Genomic DNA, 9,388 nt, shown 5'->3' with positions numbered 1-9,388 from the left:
ATGCAGAGGTTCACTTGTGACCAGTTTTAACTGAATACTTCACAAGTCATAGGAAAGTGGTTCTGCCTGATAGTCCTATTTTGCCTACTTTTTTGAGGCCAAAGAGCTCAGGACTTGGTGATACGATTGCTGTCACTTTGATGTCTGTATGGATGGCAGGGAGGCAGAGGAACCTGGGGGCTGCTGTTCAGCTCTTGGCAACATAAGTGTAGCCACTACCACTAGCTCCACACCAGGTCACCAAAGCTATTGCAAGTCCAGTATTTCAGGGTCAAACGATTTCTTCTGCACTACAGCTAATACCTCCCTGATTCAATGTCCCGCTGTAGTTTACCAGAGGATAACACAATTATTTGGATCAGTTTGGAAAGTCACTCTTTGAATTGTCAGGCTAAATGAATAGGCTGAATGCAAATGTTCCTGACTTGGAGATACTGTGGGTATTGTACCAGGGAATGAGGCCATAGCACCTCTGTGCTATTAGAGTCTGTGGTTGGCACGTTCTTTTCAAGACGATTTATAACTAACAATGGCTTATTGTAATTTTCTTGGGTCTGTGTCCTAATGTAAACGTTCCTTTGGTTTGTATAACCTTTTTGCCATTTTCTGTTACGATGTTTTTGCAGAACATGCTGCTTTAGTCTTGTTTAAATGTTACTTGGCTATCCTCAGGGGGGATAAGACCTCAATAATTTTTTTTTTTGTGGATCTTGGCAGACTTTCACTTGGACTTAGCTCTGACTGCTGGCTTTTGCAAGCCTTTGCAGTAAAGTTGTCAAGATCCAACTGAATGGCATTAGCTGGGTACAGCCGTGCCAAAGCCTCCTCTGTGGAGCTCGTTGTCTGATGACATCAAAGACAAACACGAACTCAAAGAGGCACAAAGTTGAGATTAAGTCAGAGTAGGGAAGAAGCCAAAGCAGTCATTAGACGGAGGTTTACATGCAGTATTTGCCAGTAGGTTTCATGTAAAAGTATGTAGTGGAATAAATCACTAAAACTGGGCCAGAAATTGGGAAAAGCCTGACACTGGAGTTTAAATATCGCTCAGGGGGTGTTTTATGAAGCAATATAACTCTCTAATAGTAGGGCAGCCTTTTTCTCAGGGATAGAGCTGTTTTCTGTGCCTTGGAGTTGTTTTTCAGCTGTCCCACGGTTACCTACAGAGTGTGTGTTAATTAGATGTTAATTAGATAATTTGCTTTGTGTTTATGAGGCAGCAACAGTCAGGCAAACATGAGTACATTCAAGAGGAAGTACTGAATTTTTGCAGCTTAGGTGAGAGGTAGAACAATACCAGGCTTGAAGTGGCACGAGGAGACTTGAAAGGCGGTTTTAAGGTATGGTTGACTGAGCTGGGTGCCTGCTTGGCCATAGATAGAGGAATGGCTGGATAGATTGATAGAGATTAATGTGCTGGGGAATACCAAGAGATCATCTCATGAGCTCAGTGCTTGGCAGACTGCAAATACATTCAGTAGCCATCTCCAGCATGAGGGTGACAGATGCTTTGGTGCTGCTCAGCCTACTGCTCCATCGCTTCTCAGGAGCATAGTGCTGCAGAGCCCCGAGGCTGAATTTCTTACTCACCTTGGTCAAAAGCCTTAGCAGGTTCAAAATGGTCAGGTTATTCTCAAAAACCATTCAACTGTCACGCTAGGAAAGCCTGTTTATTCACTTGGAAAGAGGCACTAAAAGGATCAGATGCAAGCATGGATTTAGTCCTGCTTTGGTGGACTCTTCTTTTTGCACTCTTGCCGTGAACAGAAGTAGTTGCAGGTGCAGCCTTATACCCTCAGTCAAGCATGCAGTGAAGAAAAAATGACTTTCCAGTGCCTGCTTAGACTGCAACATCAGGCATCTAAAATTTCCTGCTGAAACGCAGCTGGTCCAGCTCTGCACGCTGCCTTGCAGCCACTGCTGCAGCCCTCGGGCTCTGCAGGGCAGCGTCCGAGCTCCTGAGCACACCAAGGGCTGATGAAATTCTACATATTTCACACTGATGACAGTCCAGCCTTAGGATTTGTGACTTAGAAGTGCACTGGTACATATCACAGAGGCAATGTTTTAAAAATATAAATGCCCTCTTTCCTTCCTTGTTTTTCTAACTTATCTTTATAGCCTTATCAATGTTTCCCAAGTCTACAGTAATTTTTCTTACTACACAAAGAGGAGGAAGAATGAGGTGAATCATTTCATTCTTGATTAGTAAGTGGGATTTAGAAAACAATACTTGATCTTTTCATATTGAGCTGAAAAATTTTTTTTCACTATTTATCGGCACTCTCCTATCTTTGACTTGGAAAAAAAACAAACCGCAACTTTTCCTTGATAGTGTCTGTACCTAAACTTCATTCAAACACTTTACCAAAAATTTGTACCTTTCAAAACTATGTCTGCTGATAATTTGCCTTGTTTTAGCTTTTTTTTTGTATGCTGCATTTGCTAGAGGTGTGTGGATGGGCCCAGGTACTCTGTCACTCTCTTGAGGGGTGCTTGAGAGTGACAAGGCTCATCCCACTGTTTTTAAAACTGTTCTCTTTTCAGAAGAATATTGAAATGATTTTTTTTTTACCACTTTTATAACTATATGTTTCTCAAAAAAAGAAATCCTTAAATAATTATACAAATCCATTTTATCAGTCACAAAGGTCTATTTAACTGGCTTTTAGCAAAGAAAATAGTTTGAGAACTCAAAAAATTTCGTCAGATTTCTCTATTTAAAAGAATATAATCCTGCTATCCACCCATTTCATCTTCAGTATGTTCACACCCAGAAATGTCCATTCTCTTGTTGTAATTTAATGTTTGATACAATTTTATTTGATTCTTTGCATGTTCTGGGCTCCGGTTGCTTGCTCTCTGCTGATCAACGATTAGATATCAAAAAAGCAGAAAGCTGCAGCGGAAGGGAGCCTGTCTCCAGCTGGCAGACATCCACTCAGCCTAGGAGGGTTTTCCAGATTTTCACCAGCTGAGGTGCAGCCCCGTAAGTTTAAACATATTGTGAATTTGCAAACAAAGAGCGTTCACATAGTGTATCACTTCCTCCCTATTTTTCGTTCATAGAAGTAAAACTTTAATTTCATTTAAGCCCCTGAAGAATGAGGACTATTTGGAAATTTATTGCTTTAAACTCTTTTTCTCTGTTCCCTTTAAAGCTTAGCTGTAGCACATGCCCCAGGGGCATCGCTGAGGATGGCCAGTCAGGGCCAAGCGCCGGAGCAGATCTGTGGCACAGATGGTTTCACTTACACCGATGAATGTGGGATCCGTGCCTATAATGTGTCAGTCCGACGGAAAGAACATGCTTTCTGAGTGACAGTCGCCTAGCCCCTGGCCTCTCCCTGTGCTTTTCCAATTCATTCTCTTTCTCTCCCCCTTCACTTGCTGCTTGTGCTTGGGGGAAGATCGTGAAGATTAAGCAGAGAAAAGAAAATAGCTGAAGAAAATAGCTGGAGTGGAAATCCAGATGATGCAGCATAGTCAGATGGCATAGGTTTGTTGACTGATAGGATTATAATAGCCAGAGACAGTAAAATCACTTCATTGTTGGTGGTTAACTCAGATGAGCTCTCCTTCTCTTGTATCCTTGGAGAGTTTTATTTACATTCCCAGCACATGTCCCCCTTTGGGAAAATGGCCATACTGAGTGTCTAGTGGTCAGAGAAGGTGGGACACCCCAGGTCTCAGGAACAGCAGTCATCCCAGTGACTAAGAAGGAAGGAAAACCAAGAAGCAGTCTGAACTCCCATTGCTCTTTGTGGCAGCATCCCAAATAATGTCAGCCGGATGCTGAGCACGCAGTGTACGATTGGGCGTAAGTGATGCATATACCTTCTGTTGACATTTTATTTGGCAGTGATTTAATGCTAGCTTTCTAATATTGCTATTCTCCACAGGCTGCACTCAAATGTATGAAAAGAAGGATGGCAAAAAGATGCAAAATATGAGACAAGTAGCAGAAATATTTCTCTGCTATGCAAACGTGCACTAACAGCCTTCACTGACAGCTTCATTAAAGTGCAGCATAACCGATTTCAAGACCAGAAAAGGAAACACACAAAACCTTTGCAAATATCAGTGCATTCAGCTCACCTGAGACAAGAATTGTTGTCAGGTTGCTAATGGGGTACAGTGCCCACTCCAAGGGATAGAAGGCTCATGTGGTCAGGTACAACATAGCAGTTGTCATGCATGTACTAACATATTAAGTAAATAACTGTGTGGCTTTGCTAATGCAATAGTTTAGAGCAGGTGGAAGTCCTGCTATCTACCTCAATGTCTGTGAAATAGTAAAATCCTGTAATTGAGCAGCATGCTCTTTTCTGTCAGCACCAGTGGTGCTTCACTCATGTCCATCTGCAAAGAATCAGCCAGTGGTCTCATTAAAGCTCAACTGCAGAATGAATGAAATTGTTCCCCTTTCTTTTGATGTTAGTAATGAAGGAAGCAGAGTTCAGTGGTTATGTTGCTAATAGTCCTTCGGCTGTAGAAACTCTTTCCATCCAGTTCCTCCTATTCCAGCCAAGTGTTGAAGTAATAGCACCATGATGCATCCTGACTCTCACCCTATTCTCCCTTTCTTTCCTATCAGGTAGAGCAGTGTATTTTCATTCTTAGACTATTGCACATTATCCCTCAGAAAGAAAATCCCTTGTTGCTGCTTTGTTTAAAAGATATTTCTTAAAAAGCAAACTATCATCCATCCCAAATCCCAGAGGTTCCTGGTTTTCTTCCCATAATTGAAAGCAACCACCTTCATTTGTCTTTTCCAAACATGGTTTCTGATATGAATTTTTGCTAGTTTGCTGGCTGATAAGGTGAGATCTGGGAGTGTGTTCCGCATTGCCTCATCCCGTGGTTTCACATGGAAAGAAAAGTTTGCCTAGGGATATGATACACTGATATTTCTTGGGACAGTTAACAGGCAGAGAGATGCCTCCAGGTTACTGTGGCGGCAATGGACTGGCATCTCCAGTTGCTTAGCACTCATGGTTGCTTTTTCCCATATGGGGTTTGTGCAGGGGGACGCACTCTTGAAATGTTTATCTAACTTAAAAACTACTTTGGAACAATTTCTGTCTCATACATATCACTATCCGTGTATAAACTTCTGCACCTCTATCTCCCTCAAGCTGGGCAGAGTCTCAGCTTGCCCTGTCCTGAGCTTGCATGAAGCAGGTCCCAGATCCTGGCTGAAAGGGCTGTGAAGATACAGGCTGATGGAGATCTGATTGCAGACCTGGGACTGGTCCGAAAGCCCTGAGTCCAAGGCTTTGGCCATTTACTCAAGGAAAGTCTTCCTTGGTTGCCTGCTACTTGAGATAGAGCTCAAAAATTGTTATTCCGGTCCTCCTGACCTCTGATCGAAAGCATAAAAGGAAACTACCACTTCTTCACAGCCAGTCCTCCCCAAACGCACAAACTTTGTGTGTTACTTACCAAGAGGAGGGAGACGTAAACATCGAAGGTTAATTACCCTCTTGTCAAGAACACTTTGTGGTCTATAGACATGTCTGTCAATCTCACAAAGCAGAAGTGAGGGGAGCGAGCACTGAAGGCATGTTCCTATGATAAATTAATGAGACTTGGCAGCTCTCTGTGAAGCGATGATCCCTGTGCTTCATGGGAGACTGTAACCTGTCTCCCCAGCCAGCCTTGCCATAGCCTTCATATTGTAGCTGCATCTGGGATGCTTATCCCTCTGTAAACAAGCTCTTGAATGCAGCTGTCCAGGGATCAAGTGATCTTCCCTGAGGCCTTTGTATTCCTCTTTGCTCCTTAGTAGCATGCAGCAATTGCTCATCCCAATCATACAGAATTACTTTTTCAAGCCCTGCTTGTTAGTCAATTAAAATATCTTACTTCTGCCTATAAGCCTTTCTTGGCAATGACACTCTTTGGTGGCTCGCGTAGCTGTCTGAAATCCAAGGGACATAGCCACGATCCCCCTGCTGTGTGCTATTCTGGTGATGTGCGTGCTGCTAGATGACTCGTAGATTGAAAATGCCTCATCTGCTGTCCTTTGGAGATGTGTTCAACTATTCCCCTGGTTTATATAACCTCAGAGCTATTTGCTTTCATGGCAGAACATGATTATTCATTCTATTTTAACTGTGCATTGAGCTATAAATAATGTCTCATTGCAGATAAGAATCTATTGAATACTTTTTTTTTCTGCTTTTGGAAGATTTTCCCCTGACCCCAGCTCCTGGAGGAGACTTTCCCAGCCTTAGCAGTGAAGTTGCCAGGTTGACTTTCTCCTGCCAGACAGCCATGAATGGTGTCAATCCCAGGCTGGCTGCTACTTCCCCACAGCCACCTCCTCATTGTTCCTGTTTGGGCTGTGGCAAAGATGAAACGAGCACTCAGCAATGCACAGCTGAGATCACTGAATTGTCAGGAAAACTGACTAAACCAATGATTTCCTCATCCTCTGACCAGCTGCTAGGTAGCAACTCCTGCATTACCTCCAAACCACCTTCCTTGCAGTATGTCCACTTCAAACAGCAATAGCCTGAGCTGTTGTCCAGCCGAGTGTTCTGCTGTTAAGTGCCTCCTTTTTCTGCCACTTATTTCAGCATTTCCCTGCTTTCACATGGGTAAGTCTTGCCCTGTGCAACGGAGCCCTGTCCTCATCACCCAGTTCTGGAGCGCAGCACAAGCTGGTGAAGGTGAGAAATGAAGGTATGTCCTCAGAGCTGATATTGCTGAGAGCTGCATCTGGTCCAGGCTGCAGCACAGCAGTGAAGGGGCTGCTATTATGGGAGCTGATTTTCCATGGTGCAGATAACTTTGCCGTAGTTTTGAATGTTGGTGTTCTGTGGAGTTGTTGTGATGGTAGGGGGCCTGAGTCATTGCAGAAGTGGACACACTTTGGAATCATTGACAGCTAATAATATTCTCAAATTTGGAATAGTTTAGTGTGCTTTTAAAGGCTACCACCTACTCTTTTTGTTGTACAATTTACTGGTCATCATGTGCAGATGTGGCACTTGGGAACACGGTTTAGTGGTGGACTTGGCAGTATTAGGTTTACAGTTGGACTCGATGATCTTAAAGGTCTTTTCCAGTTTAAATGATTCTATGATTGTGTGATCTCCCATAAAAATGTGCTAGGAGCTTTTTGTACCTCTTACCTGGGACTCTATAGCAAAAGTTGTAGAAAAACTCTGAGGTTACTCTCCCGAGTCATGGAGAAGTACTGTGTTCCTTCATTAATAAAAAAGATCTGTAGGAGACAGCATTATGTAAGTACCTTATACACAAAATAATACAGATTGGAAGAGCTCTCTACAGTTCTCTAGCCCAACCCCTGCTCAAAACAAGGCCAAAGTCAAAGTCAGCTCAGGGTGCTCAAGGTCTTCCTTGTTCAGCTGGGTTTTCAATACCACTGAGGAAAGACGTGCACGGCCTCTCTGGTTCCTGTGCCACTGCTTGATTACTCTCGTGGCAAAAAATAATTCCTCATATTCAGCTAGAATTTAATCCTTTTGCTGTGCAGTTTTGAGAAGACTTTGGCTCTGTCTTCTGTATAACACCATCAGGGAGCTGCAGATATGAATGTGACCCCCCTTAGCCATCTCTTCTCCAGGCAGAAGCAGCCCAGCTCCTGCAGCTTATCTTGTATGCCCTGTGCTCTGGCCCCTGACCAGCCTGGTGGCCTCTACTGGACTCATTCCCATGTGTCAACATGTGTCCATGCAGTGGGCCAAGTACGTTTAATGCATCACATAAGTAATGTGAAACCATGTTAGCTTTCATCTGTAGAGTACAAAGTTCTGCGTACAGTCCTGTTAGTTCAGGAGAACATTCACTGGCATTATCTGAATCAAACTGTATTTAGTAAGTTCATAAACACATGGATATGTTCTCATATCGCTATGTTTTATTCGTATCAGTGACTTTGTGCTTTGTTGCTTAGTTCAAACAGGGCCTTGGGGCACTAGGTGGGAGGCAGATCTTTCATTTGTGCTGTATCTGTTTCTCCGGGCATGTGGCTTACTACAAATAGTTACTGACCACACTGCAGCCAAGAGAAAGACAAGATGGAAACTGCTGTCTGAATTGATTTAGGGGCCATTATGGAATGATTAGAGGCCATTTCATAAAATAACTACAAATATTTATTGTTATTTCCCACTTTAACAACAACTATTTTTTAATCAAATAATGTGACAAAACCCAGGAATGTTTGGAAAATTGTATTAAATAATTTGTCATCCATTTATCAGTATATTACTTACACTGAGAAGTTGCGTATCCTCTAAGAAAATTTCCCAACATCAGTTTTGATACTTCCACAGAATATGAAATTGATACTGGCAAAAACTGTAATGGAAAATGTAAAACAAGAAATTCCTTGGGTAAATGAGACACGATGTTGTATAATGGCGAAATCCTGCCCTGGTGTTAGCCCGCAGCTCCTCTGATGCTCAGTACCATAACATGTACTTGGTACCCCAAGACGTGGTACTGCTGTTGTTTACTTGCAGATCTCTGCCCTCATGCTGGCTTCTGCATGCATGAGGATTTTCTTTTAGCCAAATAGTCATTAGCCATATGCTTCATCTGAATTTGAGGATTAGAAGAACAGTAATGAAGTGGATTACAGCATGAGATCAGTGGCAGAATTGCTGACCAAATCCTCTTTCTAACTGTGCTTCCAGGAGTAGCTAAGAACGGAGCAACTTGTCCTACAGCATGAGCTTAGCCAGCTGTGGGATTTTTCCATGCTGTTATCAGAGGCAGGATAATCTGGCGCCATAACCCCAGGTGGGAATGATGTGGACGTTGGCTGACTGAAGGCTGTGCATCAGTCTGAAACCTGGTGATTTCTGGGTGTTGTTTTTGTGGCTTGCCTGGAGGGGGTATTCGAGTGGCTCAGGGGAGACTGGTCTTCTCCATTTAGCACTTAATTGTCCCAGACATGAGTCCCTTGAGTGTCTGTGGGTGATTGGTAAGAGAAGGAATGGATCTGCTGAACAACAGACAGGTGTTCTGGTGCTTGGAGGAAATCTCTGTGTTGGGCCAGTAAGTGCCAGACCCAGTCCTGAACCTGGCAGATGCAGTGGAAAATTTTTCTTTGGTGTGTCCAGGCAGCACACGCCAGCCTTTGTCAGGAAGGTGCTCTCCCACCCATCAGGAGAGAGGTCAGTCCTGCCCAGAGGACAGCACCGTCCAGGGCAGGGAGCAGCCTGGAGCAGCAGCATGCAGGCACCGGGCAGGAGGCAACCTGTCAAAAGCTGCCAGGTTGGGACTCGGAAGACTGCGAGGATGATTTGCAGAGGTCTCGCTGTCTGGCTGGAGAAGGCAGCGGCAAAGTTCCTATACAACCCAGGAAGATGTGCCTCCCTCCAGCTGTAGAGAGACTGTATGTGTGAAC

The sequence above is a fragment of the Opisthocomus hoazin genome, chromosome 22 (genome assembly GCF_030867145.1).
Source record: "Opisthocomus hoazin isolate bOpiHoa1 chromosome 22, bOpiHoa1.hap1, whole genome shotgun sequence".
Lineage (NCBI taxonomy): Eukaryota > Metazoa > Chordata > Aves > Opisthocomiformes > Opisthocomidae > Opisthocomus > Opisthocomus hoazin.
The sequence above is the reverse complement of the archived record's forward strand: the minus strand, read 5'-3'. Positions refer to the sequence as shown.